Source organism: Euleptes europaea, chromosome 2 (assembly GCF_029931775.1).
Source record: "Euleptes europaea isolate rEulEur1 chromosome 2, rEulEur1.hap1, whole genome shotgun sequence".
NCBI classification, from domain to species: domain Eukaryota; kingdom Metazoa; phylum Chordata; class Lepidosauria; order Squamata; family Sphaerodactylidae; genus Euleptes; species Euleptes europaea.
In genome coordinates this window covers 125,439,099-125,449,274 of record NC_079313.1, presented here as the reverse complement: position 1 = coordinate 125,449,274, position 10,176 = coordinate 125,439,099, and positions in this window count along the sequence as shown.

Here is a 10,176-nt window from a genome sequence, read left to right as displayed (position 1 = left end):
TAACTGTTTAAAATTTGGCATAGAGCATTTAGTATGATTACGACACATCTACATGAATGTGGATGGGGGAGTCCATGCAAAACTGAAACAGAATTAACCAGAAGACTGGAGATCTGGACGCCAGAAAGCTATGCTGAAATTGTGACCACAGATGTCAATAGAAAAGTCTCTTCTATCAGCCTCTGTTTCTAGCTGCAAATAGAATATTTTTACCTTGCAAAATTGTTGAGGGAATGAAGGGTGGAAGGCTTGTGAAACATTTCACAGTTAAAGTACTGCTCAGAACAGGCTTAGATCCCACTGAGGTGGTTAAAAACGTGCCTGAGCAATTCCATACCAAGTAGCAGGTGAGGGTTCATAAAACAAAATGTTCTTCCACACCAAACCAACAAAACACTTCTGTGCACACTGAAAAGTGGATATCAGGGACAAAAGCTGCAACCTAGCTTTGTCTCCAACATCTAGTTCTCTGTGAACGAAGGTTGCCAGGTCCATCCCCCCCAGCAACCAGTGGGGGATTGGGTGGGTGGCGGGGGTTGCCAACTCCAGATTGGGAAACTCCTGGAGAGTTGGGGATGGAGCCTGGGGAGGACAGAGACCTCAGTGGGGTACAACGCCACAGAGTTAGGGTTGCCAACCTCCAGGTACTAGCTGGAGATCTCCTGCTATTACAACTGATCTCCAGCCGATAGAGATCAGTTCATCTGGAGAAAATGGCTGCTTTGGCAATTGGACTCTATGGCATTGAAGTTCCTCCCCTCTCCAAACCCTGCCTTCCTCAGGCTTTGCCCAAAATCCTCCCGCTGGTGGCAAAGAGGTACCTAGCAACCCTACACAGAGTTCACCCTCCAAAGCATCAATTTTCTCCAGGAGATCTGATCTCTGTAGTCTGGAGATGAGTTGTAATTCTGATCACCAGGTCCCACCTGGAAGCTGGCCTCCCTAGGCTCAAATGGTTTTAATACGAAGAAGTACAGCATCTTGTATCACCGCCTCTAACTCTTGTTCTGGAGGAAACTAAGATCATGTGATTTTAGGGCAAGTCAATAAATTATCTCTTCCTTAACACTGTCAACTACAAGGGGATGTCTCTCAATTGGAAACTGACTCTGGAACTCTGTCCTCAGGGAGACACGTCTGTCCCCATCTGTTGCCGTTTTCTGCCAGTGGATGAACACATGAAGCTGACTTATACTGAATCAGACCCTTGGTCCATCCAAGTCAGGATTGTCTACTCAAACCAGCAGCAGCTCTCCAGGATCTTCGGCAGAGGTCTTTCACATCACCTATTTGCCTAGTCCAATTAACTGGAGATGCCGGGGATTGAACCTGGGACCTTCTGCATGCCAAGCAGATTCTCTACCACTGAGCTACGGCCCTTCTTTTTTGTTTTGTGTGGTGTTCCCCCAGTCACCCAGCCTGAAGATGAGCGGTAATTCTGGGGTATTCCCTGGTCCCACCTGGAAACTGACATTCCTACCTTGAATGTCCAGGCATTTCCCAACCTGGAACTGACAACCCTACTAATAGCCAATGATAGCCATGTCCTTCATAAATTGTGTCCTCCATACATTCAAATCCATCCAAGCCAGTGGCTTTTACCATGCCTCATGGCAATGACACCCACAACTCAGCTACACAATGTGAGGAAATATATTGTTTCAGGATTGTCCTGAGAAGTCTACATTATCTCCTTAGAACTGCAACACAACTAGCTCTCTTCTCCCCAGAAAGCGCCCCATTTCTACCAGTCTTGGGCTTGATTTAAACTTGATGTTGACATAGGGTTGCCAGGTCTGGGTTGGGAAATACATGGAGATTTTTGGGGTGGAGCCTGAGGAGGGCGGGGTTTGGGGAGGACAGGGACTTCAATGCCATAGAGTTCAATTGCCAAAGCGGCCATTTTCTCCAGGTGAACTCATCTCTATCGGCTGGAGATCAGCTGTAATAGCAGGAGATCTCCAGCTACTACCTGGCGGTTGGCCACCCTACAAATGTGGTAGTCAAGGCTACCCGAACACTAGAATTGGGCATTTCTCATCTATTGGTTCTTGTAGGTTATCCGGGCTGTGTAACCGTGGTCTTGGAATTTTCTTGGCAAATGTGGCACAGGAAGGAATTTCTCCTGGGTCAGAGTGTCTGAAGGCCAAGTTGGAGCGAGGAGGGTTTGCTAGGGTTGCCAGGTTCTTTCTTGGAAAGAAAATTCCAAGACCACGGTTACACAGCCCGGATAACCTACAAGAACCAATGAACTCTGACTGTGAAAGCCTTCGACAATATTTCTCATCTATGTTTGCAATTGGACGGTCAAGTGGCCCTTGTGCAAGCCTTGCATGAAATAAGATCACAAATGATTATGTCCAGATAATCACTAATAATCAATTCTGGAGATGTGTGTTTGTGGTGGAGGGGGAAAATTAGGAATTACCAGATTTAGGAATGATCCTTTCTAGCAACCCTTTCTCCGTCTGAGGTTTCCTTTTCAGCCTGAGTGCAACGGGAGAATAATGGCTGTCTAATTTCTTCAGACAGAAGCATTCCTTGCCTTATTTATTTATTTCCGAGCCAGCATTTTCAGGCTGCAAATGCGTCGGCGGTGTCTGACTTGTGCCAGCGAGGGAAGCATGGAGATTCGGCTGGCACAGTTGAGTTCCTCACGCTCCCCAGCAAGGAGCTGAAAGCATTAACCGTCTCGCACTTTTGGTGAGGGAAGCAGGAGGGGTGTTTGCAGACACAGGGAAGCAGAAGGCGCTGTCAGGTTTAGGTCAAGCTGAGGCAGGAGGATGCTTGACTCTCTCAGCCAGGGGGGAAGAGTGGGTTGTCAGACAGCAGCCCGGAGGCATGGTAGTGGTGGAGGAAGAGAGGGCATGGGGGGGGGGTTCAGAGTAGGGGGGGTCACTGAGTCTGGAAAAATGGTGCTGGCAGGCAATGGCCTTTCAGGGAAGCAGAGGAAAATGTTTTTCAGTTGTTTTCTGCACACTAGCGAGTCTGAATGGGAGACACCCCCCTAGGGTTGCCAACCTCCAGGTACTAGCTGGAGATCTCCTGCTATTACAACTGATCACCAGCCAATAGAGATCAGCTCCCCTGGAGAAAATGGCAGCTTTGGCAAGTGGACTCAATGGCATTGAAGTCCCTCCCATCCCCAAACCCTGCCCTCCTCAGGCTCCACCCCAAAAACCTCCTGCCGGTGGTGAAGAGAGACCTGGCAACCCTACACCCCCCCCCAAAAAAACCACCCACTAAAAGTCAAGTACGAACTTTGATTAAGGCTGGCCCAAACACTGTGATCTCTATCGGTTAGAGATCAGTAGTAATAGCAGGAGATCTCCAGTTAGTACCTGGAGGTTGGCAACTCTACTCCTTGGGGTTGTAAAGCATATCTGCTTAGAGAACTGGGAGGGGAGGATTTGCAATTAGTATTTGCGATCTCTGGCTGGGACGCAGCTAGGCAAACCCAGATAGCTCAAGCCAGCAAGCTGAGCCATATTTACTTATACAGGCAAACCCGAGGGTTGCCAACCTCCAGGTACCAGATGGAGATCTCCTGCTATTACAACTGATCTCCACCCGATAGAGATCAGTTCACCTGGAGAAAATGGCTGCTTTGGCAATTGGACTCTATGGCGTTGAAGTCATAGAATCATAGAGTTGGAAGGGACCACCAGGGCCATCTAGTCCAACCCCCTGCACAATGCAGGAAATTCACAACTACCTCCCCCCTCCACACCCCTAGTGACCAGAAGATGGCCAAGATGCCCTCCCTCTCATCATCCGCCTAAGGTCACAGAATCAGCATTGCTGACAGATGGCCATCTAACCTTTTCTTAAAAACCTCCAGGGAAGGAGAGCTTACCACCTCCCGTGGAAGCCTGTTCCACTGAGGAACAGCTCTGTTAGAAAATTCTTCCTAAGAAGAATTAGGAAGTTTTCTTAGGAAGCCCCTCCCCTCCCCAAACCCCGCCCTCCTTAGGCTCCGCCCCAAACCTCCCGCCAGTGGTGAAGAGGGACCTGGCAACCCTAGCAAACCCTCCTCGCTCCAACTTGGCCTTCAGACACTCTGACCCAGGGGAAATTCCTTCCTGTGCCACATTTGCCAACCTGTTACACTCCAGCCGTGTGAACAAAAAAGCTGCATAATCTCAGAGGCAGAGGCAAACGCTGGTCCTGCGTGGCCAGCTTGCAGCCAGAGTGTCAAATCCATCTCCCCTGCATATAACCCAGATAATTTCTTTCTCTTTCATGGGGTTTTATTTTACTGCTGTAAGCCGAACTGGGCTCTTACCATTTCTTTTGTTACTGCAGAAAGCTTTCTGGTTTTGTTTATAGTTTATAATAAAGTTCTCCCGTTGTGACTTCCACACCCCTCTAAGTGCAGTTTCTGAGTGAAATGAACTGAGAAAAGAGTCCAAAGCAGAAATGTCTGTTTACCTACAGAGCTGTTTCTGAGCACAATGGAGGGTCAAATCCAGTGGCGGAGCTACATTTGTGGGACCCTGAAGCTTGAACTGTTGTGGGGCCCCCTTCGCAACCAGCAACAATAGGGCAACATCCAACGAGGTCCAAAGGGCCTTGCTGCCCTTGCAAAGACCTCGAGGCCCATATGGAGAAGAATAGGGTGGTGGGGTGGAGTCCTTGTAAATGGGACATAAAGTGAGCCCTTTCCCACCAGCAAGGAGGTCTGGGTAACCACTGTTATCTTCTTCAGTGGGTTGTTCTATGGCAGATGTATTGGTTCATTCTTTAACAGAGAGGTAGAAGGTCATCAGAGGGGGATCGTTAGGATAAAGAGGTGAAAATCTGATTTTTGGTGTTAAAATGCACAAGCGAGACGAGTGCAGCCTGAATTAAGAATTCAGATGTCTTTTTGTGGTTCTGATTTGCCCTAGCCTAAGGGCTGAGCTATAGAACTATTACACCAGGCACCAACGAAGGATTTGAGGATCCAGCTGCCAAAATGTAGGCTATGAATAGATTCTGGTGAGCTCAGCAAGCCCATACAGCTGGGAGTTAAGGCACTGCAAGCACGAGAGAAATTTTGAAATTTGACCAATTACAGGGACATTTTGAGGCCAATTGAAATTGGTATTAGAAGCATATTCTAATGTCCATATTAAGTATTTCAACCTTTTGATCCTATCACTGAAATAGCCTTATTTAAATAACAAACACTTAAAAAATCTCCATTGATTTTGTTGAAAAATTCACTTATTAAAAAAAAAGTTGCTTCACAGCCCCTCTGGGATAGGGGCCTTTCGCCGGCTTTTTAAATTTTAAATGGGGCATTTTGCCCCATTGAGAACAGCGAGGCTACGCAAAAAAGCAGGTGCAGCAAAGCCGTTCTCCTCCCGGCGTGTCGGGCCAAAAGGGGATAGGACGCTGCCAGTTGGCAGCTCCCCTCCCCTGGCACACCCCAGGAACGACCCCAGTGACACCGGCGTGGGTGTTTGCACCGGTAGGATGCCAGTGGAAGACCCGGCTGGCATCCCTGGGCAGCGCTGCCACACTGGTGTCCAGTCCATCCTGGGTGGTGTAGGTAATGCCGACATTGGTGCAGGGGGGCTGAACGCTGGCGCAGCCCCCTCCTGGCCTCCAAAGGACTTTTGTCCTTTTGGCTCAGGAGTGGGCTGCTCGAGAGAAAGCTTCATTCTCATAGGCATAAACTATGGGGGTGGGGCGCAGGGGCTCGATCCCCCAGAACTTGGAATGGGGGGGGCTGAGCCCCCACCGGGAACCAGCTGAAGTATAAATAGAAGTGAAGGCTGCCGATGTCACAATGAGAGCGGTGTGTCCCGCTGCTTGGGATCCTGGCATTGCACTCTGGTTCCTGAATGGGGTGGGGAGAGAGGAGGAAGAAGAGGGTCAGTGCCTTTTGAGTGACTATGCTCTTAGAATTGACCCCTTCCTGAGAAGTGGTATGTTATCTTATTCATATAGTCACCTACTAAGCAGCACTCAACTACTTAACTCACTTAAAAAGTAAGTCTTTTTATTGATGTACTCCAATGTAATTGTGTATATATATATATATGTGTGTGTGTGTGTGTGCGTGTGTGTGTGTGTGTGTATGCAAGTATTACAAAGTCTTAATATTCAGTAACAATGTATACAGTAAAGCAAGCAAGTTCTACATATTCAGTTTCAAAATCCAACACTTAAAATATAACAGTTAAAGAAGTCTAATTTAGTTCAAAGTATCTAATTCACATTCTAGAATAATATATTTGTAAAGCCATACATACCAACTGCATCTTCTGAGACCCTCTGAGAGAGGTCTGAAGTACTAGCCTTTTCCTTGCCTGTATTTATACTGTTTCAGTCACCTTCAAAGAGGTTGACTCTGAGAATTGAGCAATTCTCATTGTTACTGCACATGCTCAATGGCCTCCCATTGTATTACCAAATAAGGACTTCCTCTTCTACAAGGCTATTGAGCTAAACTTTAAACAATCAGTTTTGAGCTTTGTTATCACTCTATACAATCAATTTTAACATCATTCTCATCTCCAGAAAAATACGTTGAGATTGAACCCATTCATTAATTTATAGCGTCTTGTTTTCATGTTTAAATCATAAAATACAATAATTGTTTACATTACATCATTACATCATAGTCAGCATCATATACCCTTGGCATGGATAACATTTCTGCACTTAAAGTCATTGGAAAAGCGAGAATCAAGCACTCAGTTCTGTAACTCAAAAAGTTATAGAAAGAGCGGCTAACCGTTTCTCGTTAGCCATTAGTTTCTCATTAGAATTAGTTTCTCATTAGCCATGGAAAAGGCTGGGAAAGGTCATAGAAAAAGCCAGAATGTATTGCTAGTATATTGCAATGACTCTGAAGCATTTACATTACATAAGCCTATGGCAAAGAATATTCAGGCTCTCCTTCCTTTTAAAAGGAAATTAAAAGCCTCTGCTTTATAATTTGCAGTTTATATGTGTAATTGGGTTTTATATTGAATAATTCTGCATATGTACAACATTAATACCATAGTTCATGTGCTCTAATATGTCAAAGCCTGTAACAGAGGAGGATCGGGTCTGGCCGCGGAGAGCATCATCTGCTGCAGCTGCAGGAAACGGTGCGATGGGCAGCCCCAGCGCCATGCTGCCTTTGTGCAAAGTTGGGGCTGCTGGCTTGCATTGCACTCCCTACATAAGGAGCAGTGGGGGATCTGCGGCAGTGTTTGCTCCCGCTGTTGCCGCCACCTGAAAGCATCCATCCCTCCCGGGTAAGGCGCCTGGCATCCCGTGCTGAGCTCCAGCACCCACTCTGCCCCCCCTCACGCCCCCCACCCTTCCCAGCTCTCGCTCGCCAACACATGTAGCTAGCAGACTTTCCCAAAGTCTCCCACAGCAGAAAGTTGGTGCGGGAGCTGCTGCAAGAGCGCTGCTTGGCCCCGACCAAGCACAGTCTTGTCCTACCTTCCTGTTGTATCATATTTAGAATTTTTTGAAAAAAGACCTTTGACAAAGTCTACTAAGCAAAGACTGCTAAGCAAACTTCAATGCCCCATCTCTCTTTTTAATTTTTTTTATTGTATAAAAGAATAGGGATACAAAAGGAAAGCAGGGGAGGGGGAAAATATAGATATCAAACATAAATTTTGTTTAGAAAATAGAAAAGAAAACAATTCTAATGCAGAACAGGCTGACAACATTACCATAATTTCATCACTTGGGCTGATTATATAAAAGGCATACAGAAAATAATCATTTTCTATGGCTAGTTGATGCATTGTCAAAAATAATGGTTTTCTATAAAGTAAAAATTGCATTATGATACATCCTGTAAAGATCTAATCAATTGTTTTCTTATTATTAACTTTGAGCCGCAATGGTTGTAAAAAGATTTCCATATCTCATAATGCTGCTTAAATGCTGTATCACTGTTAATATTTATCATATCGGTTATTTTTTGCCATAAGAGCATATTCCATTAGTTTATCCCTCCATTCTTCCATATCCGGAATAAGTGGTTGTTTCCATTTCCTGGCTAAAATTACCCTCATAGCAGTGGTGGCATATTTGAATACTTCTGTTAAGTCGTGTAGCAAATTTTGGCATAAAATGTCCCATCTCTAGTTGTCACCGGTGGGGTCATCTCTAATGGATGGAAAACTCATGCATAACTCCAAGGAATGACCGAGACAGACCGGGGGCGAACATGAGTGAAAGTATCCATGCATAAACGACAGTTATTTCCAGAATACATGCCTTGGTAGGCTCTAGACTGGTTTAGTGTAACGGGGCTGCTCTTGAAGACAGTTCTGAAACTTTAATGGTGTGTAGTTTCCTAGAGCTTTCTCTGTGGTTCCATGTCAGTTACCAAACTCCCTGAACTGTGAGATTTGCCTTTGTTTATTTTTATACATGTGTTTGATGCATCCCAGCCATTCAGGTCAGGAGCAAACTAAAATGTTGCTTATAGAGGAAAATCCACAGATTACAGTAGGAACGGCTAAGTTTTGTGCAGCGGCCTGTAGAATCCGCCAGACGCTGCTGAGAACACTGGCGTGTCAATAGTTTTAATGGGTAGTTTATATAGTTTGCAAAGAGTCCAAACAACTTTTTTACTATTTGTTTTAACCGTGGGTAGAGCGTAACACTAAGGGTTTTAATGGTAAATTGTGCTGTGTTGGTCTATGACTGGTTTTAATAAAGATTGATTGATTGATACATGTGTTTGATTGTGAACTGTTCAGAGATGCTTTGCCCAGGAGTGGAATGAAAAAATAACCAAACACATCTACAAAATAAAAACGTACGTCTACCAAATTAAAATGATGGCTTCTGCTTCTAAGCTCAGAACAGAGTCCTTTGGTTTGGTAAGTTGTCTTGATGCTTATCTCTAAGGTATACATCAGATTTACTTATATGGTTGTGACCTTGGCAACAGCGTGGCATTTTAAAGGACCCGTGACATTTCTATACCCAGTTGGATTCCAATAAGGAGGTTAATTTTCATAGATTAAATGCCAGGTTTCATACAGAGTAGAGTGATTTAATACTCTGATGTTGCCTGTTTGCCATTCGTCGGTCAGCCCTTTTTATGACTAATTTGTAATTGCATCTGAAGGTTTTTGTTTTTTTAAAAAAACACAGGAAGGTTGTGTTAAAAGCTCTGCTTAGCGTTCAAAGACATCTATTGGAGCAAATACACAACAACCGCCCAAAACAAATCATCAAAATGAAAAAAGGATTTTAAAAACCCAGGATGGTTTTATTTTATTAAGTTATCGCTCAGAAAATCCCACCATAGTTTTAGATTACCTAAACCATTAAAATCCTGTATGGAGCTCCCAAGCAAACTAGTGACCATTACCAGTACGGTAGTCCTAAAGTATTATTTGCAGGTAAAGTTCACTGCCTAAGCACAGCTGCAGAAACAAATCTACTGATTGTCTTGATGGATTTGCTGAAATTTGTCCTAATTTTTGAAAAAGGACAGAATGAGACACACCAATGTGATTCGAAGGCAACAGCAGATCGTGCTTCATGCTTTCACTGCAAGCCAAGGTTTAACCCCGTTCCCAAACCTGCTTTACGGGGGGGGGGGGAGGAGGAGGAGAAGAATAAGAATTGATTTTTATATGCTGACTTTTGAGCGAAAACGCATGGTTGCTTTAGCCTCCTTTATTCCCTGTTTCAGCCAGGATTCAGCCAGGATCCAACACATGCGTTTCGCCGAATGTGCGTTTGATCCTGGCTGAATCCTGGCTGAAACAGGGAATACAGGAGGCTAAAGCAACCATGGGTTTTTGCCCTTTCTCTACCACTTAAGAAAAAATCAAACCGGCTTACAATCACCTTCCCTTCCCCTCCCCACAACAGACACCCTGTGAGGTAGGTGGGGCTGGGAGAGCTCTAAGAGAGCTGTGACTAGCCCACGGTCACTCAGCTGGCTTCATGTGTAAGAGTGGGGAAACAAACCCGGTTCACCAGATTAGCCTTCGCCGCTCATGTGGAGGAGTGGGGAATCAAACCTGGTTCTCCAGATCAGACTCCACCGCTCCAAACCACCGCTCTTAACCACTACACCACACTGGCTCTACACCATGCTTTGGTATGCCAGTTCCACTGCAATGGCAAGTCAGGGTTTGTTGTATACCCTGGAATATCTAATTACCTGGCAGTACCATGGGTGGTTTGGGAGGCAAAGATGGCACG